At 41.2% G+C, this 13,160-nt stretch overlaps 1 protein-coding gene across 7 annotated transcripts in view; it reads left to right on the top strand.

The window, feature by feature from the left end:
• The first annotated feature begins 6,017 nt into the window (after positions 1 to 6,017).
• The window catches only part of HEATR5A (HEAT repeat containing 5A), a 118,044-nt gene continuing 110,901 nt past the window's right edge, over positions 6,018 to 13,160 (top strand). For 5 of the 7 annotated variants that reach the window (XM_053889326.1, XM_053889328.1, XM_053889327.1 and 2 more), the window contains exon 1: positions 6,018 to 6,127. The gene's annotated coding sequence lies outside the window, so the exon portion shown is untranslated. Of the gene's footprint in view, positions 6,128 to 6,342; positions 6,456 to 13,160 lie in introns of those variants that run through there. The other 2 variants (XM_053889323.1, XM_053889324.1) reach the window with 2 other exon arrangements.

The raw sequence follows: 13,160 nt of genomic DNA, 5'->3' as shown, positions 1-13,160 counted from the left end.
TTATAGTAGTAGTTTGCCTACTGAAGAAAATCCTACCTACGGCCAAAAGTTCTTATTGGAAATTTAGTGCTAGAAGCTGTCACGGATTACAGCAAGCTCAGCATTACATTGACAAATAATGCTTGATAGACCAAAAATAGAAAGCTGTATCACAAAGAACCCACAGATCTTTTGTTGGAGTGGAATATCAGTGTCGTTTCAGGCTTCTGAGCATGTTGAAATTGACAGAGAGGAAGCTGCACCCAACCCATGAGTTTTGTGACATGAGCTTGCCACATGTACACTCCAGTCTGCTCATTTCCTGGTTTCATCAACACTGAGCAACCTGACATGACTGAGTGGATCACTAATAACAAATTTCCAGAGCTGTATTTCCCAAAGTCTGCTCCAAAGAAACACTAATTCTCAAAGATACTATTATGCATTCATTAAAAAAATATAATCTATTCCATTGCCAAGTAAGCTTGGGAAACATTACATGAAAAGCAGCATAGTAATATGTATGATGCCTCTCTAGGAGATGGCTATATTAACATATAATTTTTCTTAAATTTACTTAAGAATGTGTCTTTAGGAACGCCTGGGTGGCTCAGTCAGTTGAATGTCTGCCTCTTGGTTTTGGCTCATGAGGTCCTGATCTCGTGATTCATGGGATCAAGCCCCTCATTGGGCTCTGCACTGATAACATGGAGCCAGCTTGGGATTCTCTCTCTCTCTGTCTCTCTCTCCTCCCTTGCTCATGCTCTCTGTCTCTCAAAATAAATGTTTGTTTGTTTGTTTGTTTGTTTGTTTGTTTGTTTTAAGAATGCCTGTTTAAAAGAATACCTATTAACCTCTTGAGGAGTACAACTTAGAGCAGTTCCCTAGAGTTCCATGGGTGCACTGGAGTCCACTGTTTAGATATGCTGTTCTAACACTAACATCATTGAATTTTATAATTTCAGGGGTAGAGGCCATCTTTTTGGCACAAGAACGAGAAGGGCAGAGAGAGAGAGAGAGAGAGAGAGAGAGAGAGCGAGAGAGAGGATCCAAAGTGGGCTCTATGCTGACAGCAGAGAGCCTAATTTGGGACTCATACTCACAAACTGTAAGATCATGACCTTAGCCGAAGTTCGCCACTTAACCGACTAAGCCACCCAGGTGCCCCGGTAGAGGCAATCTTAGGTAATCTATCATTTTTAATTTCCCAAATGTGTGCTGGTTGGAACCTAGAGTCATTTGTATCAGATGTGTTTGAACAGTAAATTAAACCAAGATATCACATAGCTAGGCAAATGGGTAACTACTGATTTACTTCATAATTTTTACATACATCATTAAATACCAACAATTCTATTTATAAGAATGCATCATTTATTGAAGTGATTCATTTATAAAAAGCCAAGAAGATATAATATAGTGCATTATAGTGATGAGTATTAAAAAAATAGAAAATATATACAGTTCTGATTTCTTCAACAAATACCAGATGGGAGGCTTCTTTGTGCCAGACAGTGACACCAACTGAGTTAACAAGCTGGAATAAGTTGGGACAGAGAAATGAGGTAAATGCCTGATAATGCTAGCTATCATTCGACAATGGACAGCATGCTAGTTATTTCTATTGTGTCTTGAATCTTCAGCACACCTCAGAAAGGAGACATTCTCATTTTAAAGGGAGGAAACTGATGGGGTGCCTGGGTGGCTCAGTCGGTTAAGCGTCTGACTTCAGCTCAGGTCACGATCTCGTGGTCCATGAGTTCGAGCCCCGCGTCAGGCTCTGGGCTGATGGCTCAGAGCCTGGAGCCTGCTTCCAATTCTGTGTCTCCCTCTCTCTCTGCCCCTCCCCCGTTCACGCTCTGTCTCTCTCTGTCTCAAAAATAAATAAATGTTAAAAAAAATAAAGGGAGGAAACTGAGCTTTAAAGATATAAAGAGGTGATAGGTCATGCCTAATAAGTGGTGGAACTAGGATTTGAACACGAGACACCTAATTCCAAAGCTGTGTTCTTTCTGCTGATTATAACACAGCTTCCTCTTTATTGTGACTCAAAATCTCAACATGAGATTGAACAAAGTAAAATACAAGTTGAAAGGTGAAACAAATTTCTATTTGATTAAAAACAAACTTGTTTTTCAGCGTTCTAGATTTCTTGTTTTCTCTCTTTATTTTCTCTTTCACTGTGTCAGCCGTCAGCTCCTTATGGAAAAGTCCTGAACTAGATCTCTGGTTCTGACCCCTCTTCAAAGCTGTAGTCCTACATTTCTTCTTAAATGCTCTATTCAAATGTGACATGTTTACAATTAAATGCATTATTTACCCTTTCAAACTGACTCCTCCCTCTGAGTTAATTCTCTTAATCATTGAAGCTGTAAATTCTGAATCATCTTTTAATCCTCTGTAAAACTAGTAGTTGGACTCAATGATACATAATATCCCTTCCAGCTCTAAAATTCTAGTGTTATTTTTGTACCACATACTCAGTTGAAATGAATTACTTTCTCTGCTTTAGGCTCAAATTATTTTCCAGGATTTTTTCCATACATTTTACTCATTCATTCTTATGCATCCTTCAAAGCCCATTAAAGAAAATTTCTTTAGGGACACTTGGGTGGCTCAGTTGGTTAAGTGCCCAACTTTGACTCAGGTCATGATCTCGCAGTCTGTGAGTTCCAGCCCTGCATCAGGCTCAGTGCTGACAACTCAGCCTGGAGCCTGCTTCAGATTCTGTGTCTCCCTTACTCTCTGCCCCTCCCCCACTCACACTCTGTCTCTCTCTATCTCTCAGAATGAGTAATGTTGAAAAAGATTTTAAAAAGATTTTTTTAAAGTTTATTTATTTGGGGGAGGAGCAGAGAGAGGGGGAGAGAGAGAGAATCCCAATCAGTCTCCACACTGTCAGCACAGAACCTGATGTGGGGCTTAAACCCACAAACCATGAGATCATGACCTGAGCCAAAATCAAGAGTTGGTCACTTAACCAACTGAGCCACCCAGGCATTCCATAGCCCATTTTAAATGACATCTTTTTCTTTAAACCCTTCATGAGCCTCCTAACTGGACTTCATAGTAATTACTCTCTCCTTTAGGATCTATAATACTTTTGTAACTTTCTCAGGATAATTTACAGTACCCAGTACCCAGAATGTGTGTGTGTGTGTGTGTGTGTGTGTGTGTGTGTGTGTGTGTGTGTCTATATGTATCAAGTGAATGGAAAAGGATGCCTAGGGGAATGCTTGGCAAGGAGTAGAGCCTGAGCGGAGTGGTGAGGGCTTATGGACTGGGCACTGGCACAGGGTTTAAGAGCAGGGGTAAGGAAAAGAGAAAGTAGGGGGGCTTGCAGTGGCTAATTCAGGAGTTTCAGAATCATAGTGGGGTAAGGGCAGCATCCTCCAAAGGGGGAGATGGCAGCTATGGGTGATTGCTTAAATATAGAGGAGGTATTCAAACAAGTAAATATCTCAAGGATAATAGGTTCCAGGTCTCTCTCTGTAGGAGAAAGGAGTTACAAATGTGAGAGAAAACTGGAATAAACTGTGTGATGCTGGATTGGAGGTATTACTGTGAACATATGGTTTTTCAAAATATATTGTTAGTCAAAGATATATAGCTATAAATGAGTGTGAGTATACATATATAGATACATATATAGATGGACTGTAGGAATGTATAAACATTCCCTAGCTGCATCCATGAAGACAGCCTAAGCAGTGATACCCCAAGAGCAGTGAGCACACCTAGTGCTTCTAAATACCATTGTCCACTAAAAGGAGCCAGGACTCCTCGATAAATGGCTGCATCCAGGGTTGGGGCAAAAAGAGCCTAGAACAGCTTATTGTGCCAGAAAATAAGGGAGTGCTCAAAGAATAATAGGTGCAGAATAGTAAAATATTAATGTAGAATATGGTTGGTGGGTATATGGGTATATAAAACTCTTTGAAATTTTCTGCATTTTAAAAATATTTTACAATAAAATATTGCAAAAGAATTTAAAATACACAAAGACATAGAAGCCAGCATGAATGGGGCTCCCCCTGACCAAACTTGGGACAATTTGAACATCAAAATAAATAATGATAGAAACATTTTATAACCCATTTAATAGGAAACTCTGAATCTACAGTGATAAAAATAAATTAAAATTTTGATGAGAAAATATATAATTTCAAAGAATCTCCACCCCCAAATACTTATTAATTACAAAGAGGAAAAAAAATAACTTTGTAGTGGAGAAACCTGGAAGATACTGCTTTATTAAAATAAACATCAATAATGTGACTAATTAAAATATGCCGCTTGATAGGATGCAACATTACCAAACTCAAATTTGTGTGTTCACCTGATTTGCAGTAAGCCAATGTCTTGGACACTAGTTTTTTTTTTTTTTTAATTTAATTTTAATTTTAATTTTAATTTAATCTCTACACCCAACGTGGGACTCAGTCTTCCAACCCCAAGATCAAGAGTCCCATGCTTTTCCAACTGAGCCAGCCTGGTGCCACTAGACACCAGTTTGGAAGCAAAGAAAGCTTTACTATCAGAAGGCAGCCCAAGGAGAAGGCAGAGGATTAATCCCAATGTTGCTGTGTCCTGTTTAGCTTAGAGACAGTTTATATATGTTTGGGGAAGCAGGTGAATACATGAGAGGAGGGTGAAGGATTTCTTGACACCTTGAAGGGAGGGGAGCTTGAAACAATCTGGACATATGCATTCTTCTGGACAATGGGCGCCATTTGAGACCTGGTAAGATCTGGTATGTCAGATAATTTCAAGACAAATGTTATTGTTGAGTCCCCATTAGGTTTCTACAGTCAGTGGGTAAACAGGCAATAGGAGTGGAAAAGCCAAAATTAATGATTGATAAGAGGTACATAAAACATAAATAGGAAACAAAACAGTATGTGCAGCTAAGTTAATAATGCAACTAATACAACTATAGTTCTGCTTATGCTTTCAAAACAGGGTGAGGAACCAAGCATCCGACCATACAATGAGAAGAACAGAGTGTTACTTCTGTGACAGTCCTGTCAGAGACATTTACCCTGATTTTAATCATAAATAAACATCAGACGGATGAAAAGTGAAAGCCATTGTATAAGATCATTGGCCAGGAATCTTCAAAAGTGTCAAGGACATGAAAGTCAAGGAAAAACTGAGGAAGTTTTCCATATTGAAGTTAACTAAAGATACGTGACAAGTAAACACAGTGCTTGATTCTAAACTGAATACTTTTACCATAAAGAAAATTACTGGGACAATTGGCCAAACAATGTATCCTATAAGTGTTTTGATTATGATAGATTGTGATTGTGTAGTTGAGGGTGCTTATTAAGACATACACACTGAAGTATTTAGTATTTAGCATCATGTCAGCAACTTAAATCCCAAATGGTTCAGGACAAAATATTCTTTGTCCCATACTTGCAACATTATTGTAAGCTTGAGACTTGTTTCAAAATAAAAACTGAAAATTATATTCAAAACGCTGAGTATACTGGAAAAACCGCACTTGACTTGGAGCCAGGTAGCTGTCAGTCCCAATTCCGCCACTGACTCGGGTTGTGACCTTGAGTAAGACGCTTTGTCAGGCCCCAGAGTCTCAGGTTATAAAAGCAGGAGTAGGACTACAAGGCTCCGTAAGGTCTCTTCCATGTCTAACACAACACCATCCACACCCACAGTACTCTCCTTCCTGAATTTCTGCAGGCTCCAGTGTCTTACCCTTCAGATGCCCCAGTGCCACCCTTAGGGATTCTGGCTGGCGATAACAACAGACAAAAATACTTGTGGCCCAAATCTCCCGACTGCAAAGCTACTGCCCTGGCCTCAACTTGGGCAGCACCCACCCCGCCTCCCCATCGCTCTTTCGGCGGTGGAGCAGTCACGCTTGCCAAAGCGGGCGTTCGATGGCTCGGCAGTCGGCTGATGGGGCCTAGGATCAGCGGCGCGGCGCAGGGCGCGCTCCCAATCGCTGGCTCCGGCCGTGCTCGCGGATCCGAGCTTTCCGGCTCCGCCCCGCGCGCGCCCGTCCCGCCGCACTGTCTCGCAGTCGCCGCCGCCGGCGAGTCCCGGCGCTGTCCTGCTGCGCTGTGGAGCCGGTAACGTGGCAGGACTGGGACGGGCGCTGAGTCGTGGGGGAGCCCCGAAGGTGAGCTGTCCGGGATTCTGCGAGTGGAGGCGCTGCAGACGCGAGGGGGCGGTGCCCGGGCTGCCTGCCCACTGGGAGGGATATCACACCCGGGCCTGCACTGGGAGTTGAGAGGCTTGGGGGTCCCCGGGGTGGTCGCGGCTGCCAAGTGGTGACGGAAGCCGGGACCCTGGGCGTGGGCATGGGTGGGGGGATTCGGTGTCGTGGATGACGGGGCCGGAGCCCGCCGAGGAGGGACTGGAGTGGGGCGCCAGGACGGCTGAATGGCCAGTGCGGTCCGTCCTCTCCCCCGGCTCCGGGAAAGTCTGGTTTTATCCGAGCACAACAGGTAGGCGTGGACTCCGCCCGCCGGCGGGAGCCCGAGACTCCGGGCGTGCGGGGAAGGTCGGAAGGTCGGAGCCCGCCGGGCCGGACCCGCCCAAGTGGCGCGCCTGCTGCGCCCCAGGTCGGTTAGCAGCGGGGCCCCAAGCCGGGCTTTGGGCGAGGTCCTCCGAGCACCCGCGCCTCGCCCTCAAGGCGGGTTTCCAGAAGCGTAGTCGAGAGGGATCCCCTTCTACGCGAGAACTTTTTCCAGTCCTTCTCGCGAGGAAAGACTGTCTTTGCTGGGGTAGCATTTGTATCGTGTGAGGAGACGTTTCTTCTTACCGTACTCTTCGGCCCGCTAAACGTCATTTCAAGTGATTACAAAAGTGTTTAGAAACTTCATTAAGTACTTTACGGTGCTGACTAATGACGATAAATGTACCTCTGGCTGTTAAGATGATTTTCGTAACTTTCAAGTCCTGTAATAGGAGTCCAGTGATCGGAGCTCCTTCATTAAAGATCATAATTATACCTTATTTTTATGTACGTTCATTTATTCAAATATTCAGCATCTTTTATGTGTAGGCTTGGCACCCTGCAGGAACCCACAGCCTGGAGGAGACGCTGGGGGGGGGGGGGGGGGAAGGAGATGTGCCCACAAGTTCTGTTCAGGACTTTTGGGGAAGATAAGCTAGCGAGGTTAAAGTGCAAGGAGAGCAGAAATCTACTTAGAGCTGAGCATTAGGTGGGTGGGGAGAGAATTATCTTGTTTCATTTTCTAAATGTTTTAGAAAGCGTTTCTTTGACAAAGTGATTTTAGATGTAAGACGCATTTTAATGCCATCGATTTTCTTTTCTTTAATGGGGAAGCAGGCAGGGTTTATAACATAGGAACAGTGGCCTTTGGAAAAAAGTATGGGAGGTTGGATTTGTCTTAGAATGCAGTTATTTTATATAGTTAACTATAATATAGGAAAAGACTTCTGACCTGAAAGGATACCTGAATTTAGGTTAAGCTCCTCCACTACAATTTGTGGGTCTTAGGTCACTTTTCTCTTCCTTTCTCTTTGTGTATCATTGCATCTGCCTTTAATGAGAGGAAATACATACTCCAGAGTACCTTAACATTTTTAAAAATTATGCAAATAATGAGTACATTCTCAAAGGAAAAAATTTAAGGACTTTTATTTTAAGCAGTGTATCTGCTTTCCATCCCACTTTACTTCAGAAAGGGGATTGAGACCATTTATAACTTTTATGAGCCTTTCTTAATTATCTTATGAATAGACTAAAGATTAAACTGGATTTGTTTAGGCCTCTTACTGTTCTAAAATTCTTTTATTCTAAATCCTGGAAAACTAGTTTAATGATCTCTGCATTTCAAAACAAAACAATGCTTTTTAGGATCATCTATCATGAGTCATGAATGCTTGGGCTTTTTTTTTTTTTTTTTTTTTAAGATTTTATTTTTATTTTTTTTTTTCAACGTTTATTTATTTTTGGGACAGAGAGAGACAGAGCATGAACGGGGGAGGGGCAGAGAGAGAGGGAGACACAGAATCGGAAACAGGCTCCAGGCTCTGAGCCATCAGCCCAGAGCCTGACGCAGGGCTCGAACTCACGGACCGCAAGATCGTGACCTGGCTGAAGTCGGACGCTTAACCGACTGCGCCACCCAGGCGCCCCTAAGATTTTATTTTTAAGTAATCTCAATTTGTGGAGCTCAAATTTAAAATCCCAAGATCAAGAGTCATATGCTCTACCCACTGAGCCAGCCAGGGGTCCCCGTCCTCTTTTTTAAAAATAGTAACAAAATGATTATTTCTAGAAAAGTAGAATAAAGTAGCATTATTAAAGCCCTATGTTTATGATACCTGCCTCAGAAATTGGAGCCATGTATGTGACACGGAGGAGGGAAAACTTATACAGGGTGATAATTCTAAATATTTGAAGCTGAGCATACACTTTCACTAATCTTAAAACTGTAGTATGGCTCTAATTTCAATAAATAAAATGTTTTATGTATGTACTTTTTCAGTAACATAGTTGTACTTACTGCCCAGATAATGCTTCTTTGTGGGTAAATATACAACAGCATCTATTTATATCCTTTTCTCTTGTGTTTGTAGGTATCTATATGATGAACATATGCATGTTTTTGTGTATATATGCAAAATATTCCTCACTTTTCCACATTTTTTATTTAAGTAAAATTATCAGAAAGTTGATTACCTATGAAACATCAGAAACAAAATTATTTGAAATATTTTAGGAGGAGATCTGAAAAGAAAAAAAAAAAAAACATACATGTACAAAATCTTAATTCCAGTGTCTAAAAGGCTCTGGAAGGTTTTTTTCTTAACTCATTTGGCAGCAAAATATAACATTACTTTGTATTTAACATTATTAAATACAGTCATTATTTAATCCCACCTTGTGTGGGTATGTTTTTATCTTTTGCTGCACAAATATCAGTGAGTTTGATTGATGGAGTGCTGCCCCAAACTCTCTTGGGGAATTAGAGGTAATAGTATGTTCACTATATTACTTGGGTGGGGCCATGAGGATAGCAGTCAGAAGGCAGAGTAATAATGGAGTTGTTCCAGGGAGATGTACTTGTAAAGTTAAGAGCTTAGCTGAGCATCTGGCATGGGGTAAGAAGCAGTGTCTGCCAATAAAATCCCTCCAGTAAGGCTCCAAGAAGTTCTGAAATGTAGCTAAATTCTAGGCTGGGTATTCTATAAGCTATGTTGTGAATTAGAAGTGGGGAGCCATGAGGAAAAGCCAAGGTATCAGACCATAGTGTGGATTAAGGGTGATTCTGTGAATGCTAACTTTGATGTGAGAGCCACAAACAGTTTGCAGAGGGGAAACAGGGGACTCTAAGGCAGGCAGGGTCTAATGGCTAAACCCAAGAAGTCCTAGGTGACGGATTGCATGAGCAGTAAATAAAAGGATAGGGTTTTTTGGAAAATTGGTCAAGGATTCCTGGCCTCAACTGAGCTAGAGAAATAATGAATGGCATCTTGCACACACTTTGCTCTTGTACTTAGTAGTCTCGTGTTGCCCTGCTTTTTAAAATGTCTATACTTTATCACATAGTATTTTGGTCACTTCCATCACTGTTAGCAGTCTGTTTTGACTTCTTCCTGATCTCAATGACTTTGCTTCTTTACTTTTAATATGGTGCTCTATTCCAGCCTAGCTAGAATCCAGATAAGTCATGTCTAAACTGAAATGAGTAAGCTGTGAGGGACCAAGAGACTTTGGTCAGTAAAGTTCATGATCTTTGAAACAATTATTTACTGTATATCCTTTAAACACACACACATACACAGAAAACTTTGTTTTCTTGTTACTCGAGTCTCAGTGAGGTACCAGGTAGTGGGATTGTTTAGATAGTTATTTTCAGATGAGTGAGGTGGGAGATAAGAATAAGTTTTGTACCTTAAAATCTACCATGTGTCACTTCTCAGTGTCCAGAATGGAATCTGTCTTCCCAGGGGGAGATGGAAGAGTTGGTCTGTGGAACAAAGTGATAAAAATTGTCAAGAATATCCAAAGACTAAACTAACACTGTTGGTACTTATTGATTTACATCTAGATGAGAAGAGCCCTTTTAAAGTTGATGTCTGTAGAAGACCTCACACTTTAACATAAAGCCTCAAAGTACTAAAGACGTAAGAGGAGAACGAAGTGATAAAAAAAGAGCAACAAAGTTGTAATGATTAGATGCTTGAGTTGGTATGGCAGTAACTGTCAGTAATAGCGATTAGAGAGACTTTATGCAGCGGCTGTATGAAGTAGTAGTTGAAGGAACATGGACACTGAAATCAGACAGGTGTAGGCATTATCTTATTCCACTTAAATAACGTCTTGACCTTGGACACATTTCTTGTTACCACCATCTGTAAAATGAGGATAATAATATCTAAGTTTCAGTGTTATGAGGATTAAAAGTTTCTAGTAAGTAAATTGTCAAAAAATGTTAGTTCCTTTTCCATTCACTGTCTTAGAGTTGGTCCCTCCTGCTCAGTTCCCCCCTCCCTCCCCCACAATACTTCCTTTATCCTTTAAGGGTTTCTCTTTTGTAATCTGGAGGCAGAGTTGCCAGAGCCAGCAGTACTTCTTCAGTAAGGCCCCCATTGGCAATCTCCCTCACTGAATTCAGTTTCTGTCGTTGTTCTCATCCCGAACAGTAGTAATCTGCAGCACTTCAGAAAAACAGAGGAGGAAAGCAAAGTATGCCTCATCCCCACTTGTGGCACCCCTTATGCCAGTTTATACATTCCCTGTAACTCCTGTGTCTTTCCTCTGTCATCCTAACTGCTCTATCTCATAGGATGTGTTCTCCATTGGTTCCTGGAGCTGCATGTATCTGCCATTCTTGTTGGCCTGTAGTATGCAGCAATAGCAGCATTCTCCTCATTCCTAGCCAGTTTGCAGGAAACACTCTTGGAATCTTGCTATGCTTGATGTATTTTCATTATATATTAAAACAAGATAGTGCTGTGAATGGGCATGTTACAAGTTAGCCTTTTGTGATATGGCAAGAAACATGGATTAAGTTTTTATGAGAATTTATATTCAGAATTCCAAAAAAAAAAAAAAAAAATTCATGGGGCAGCAAACCATCTTCAGCTTGGAAGGAGTGTGATGTGAAACTTAATTATAAATATGAGTAACATACATTTTTATGTGAATTAATATACTAGGTTAATTAAAAGTATCTTTTCTCCCTTTATTCATAATCCAGAAGTAGATAAGAGTCTATTTATATTTAGAATATGTAATGTTAGATACTTCAAAATATTAATCAGAAATGGCCACTTTTGGGGTGCCTGGGTGGCTCAGTCAGTTAAGTGTCCAACTTGATTTTGGCTCAGCTCATGATCTCGCAGTTCGTGAGGTAGAGTCCTGCATCCTGCTCTGTGCTGACAGCTCAAGCCTGCTTGGGATTCTCTCTCTCCTTCTCTTCCTGCCACCACCCAGCTAGCACTCTCTCTTTTTCTCTCTCAAAATAAATACATAAACATTAAAAAAAAGAAAAAAGAAATGGCCACTTTTAAGTAGGTGTGACATTGACTTGTTATATAGTTTTCTAATAAAAATCCTATCATACAAAGGAATGATTTAGGAACACAAAGGAATATTTAAATTTCTTGCTTTATAGTATTTAATGATTAGTGTTTCAAAGATTGTGTTCTATAGAATACTAGTTTCACAACATTCCCAGCTGGGGCCAAAAAAAAAGAGAAAGAGGTAGTCTGGGGAGAGGTCTGTAATTAAAATATCAAATGCTATGTATGTATGCCCTCCTGGCAGTACATAGTACATATTACCATATTACACCTATGGAGACTCTCTGTCGGAAAGAAAAGTGCCAATGTGGCATTTCCCAAAAGAATTTAGTTTTTGGACCCCCCCGCCCCCAGACACACAACACTTAGCCTCATCCTTTGGCGTTACTGTTCTACAGAACACTTTAGGAAACATTGCTTTACCTCTTGGACCCTCTCTTAATGTGTAAGCTTCTATACTTGTAGTTTTCATAATTATAATTTTTTTAAAGTAAATATTGCCCCCAACATGGGGCTCGAACTCATGACCCCAAGATCAAGAGTCGCGTGATCTTGACTGAGCCATCTTGACTGGGCTCAGTTGGTTGAGCATCCACCTTCAGCCCAGGTCATGATCTCACAGTCGTGGATTTGAGCCGCAAGTCAGGCTCTGTGCTGACAGCTCAGAACCTGGAGCCTGCTTCAGATTCTGTGTCTCCCTCTCTCTGCCCTTCCCCTGCTCACATTCTGTCTATGTCTCTCAAAATTGAATAAACCTTAAGAAAAATTAATAAAATAAAATAAAATCCTCCTTATTGTAATCTAGCCTCAGTATTCTTATCTGTAAATTAGTAGTGCTAGTAGATATTTTATGGTGGCAGTTAAATGAAAAATCCATTTATTACAGCACCCCAGCCTTTAGAGATTCTGATTCATTTGTTTTAGGCTTGGGTTTTGTTTTGTTTTGTTAAGTGTATTTATTTATTTTTGAGAAAGAACATAAGCATGGGAGAGGCAGAGAGAGATGGGGAGAGAGAGGATCCCAAGCAGGCCCTGCACTGTCAGCCCAGAGCCTGAAGTGGGGCTCAAACTCACCAGCCGTGAGATCATGATCTGAGCTGAAATCAAGAGTCAGATGCTTTACTCACTGAGCGACCCAGGCTCCCAGGTTTGGTATTTTCTTTAAAGCAGTTAGAGTCATGAACCACTAGTCTGCATTATTATAGGTCTGCTATTCTGACATGCTTAGTTGCCTTTAATTTTAACAATTTACCTATCTCCTCCTATATCCCCCCCTTGCTATTTTCCCAACACTCCCTTTTTTAATTGTTTGGACCCCTTATCCTTGGAGGAAGTAAGAGATGAAACTGATTTTGTGATTTACTGAAAGATGTAAGGGGAAATAGGTGGAGGAGTCCAAATGTGAAGTAATGATCTTGCCCCGTCCCCCTGCCATTTGTTCTGCACATTTTCTTTCTTACATCTTCGTGTAAAAACACTGTTTTTCCTTCCCCCCCACCCCCCGTGGAAAGGCTTCCTGGCATTGAGGAAAGAGAATGAGCTTTGTTGCCAAACAGACCTGGGTTTATTCTCTCAGTTCTATTTACTGACATCTTAATAATTTCTTTATCCATAAAATGGGGACCAATAATACCTTCCTTGCTTTCTTC

Source organism: Panthera pardus, unplaced genomic scaffold (genome assembly GCF_024362965.1).
Source record: "Panthera pardus isolate Hobbes unplaced genomic scaffold, ASM2436296v1 HiC_scaffold_24, whole genome shotgun sequence".
Classification (NCBI taxonomy): domain Eukaryota; kingdom Metazoa; phylum Chordata; class Mammalia; order Carnivora; family Felidae; genus Panthera; species Panthera pardus.
This window is presented reverse-complemented; position numbering and strand designations above follow the sequence as displayed.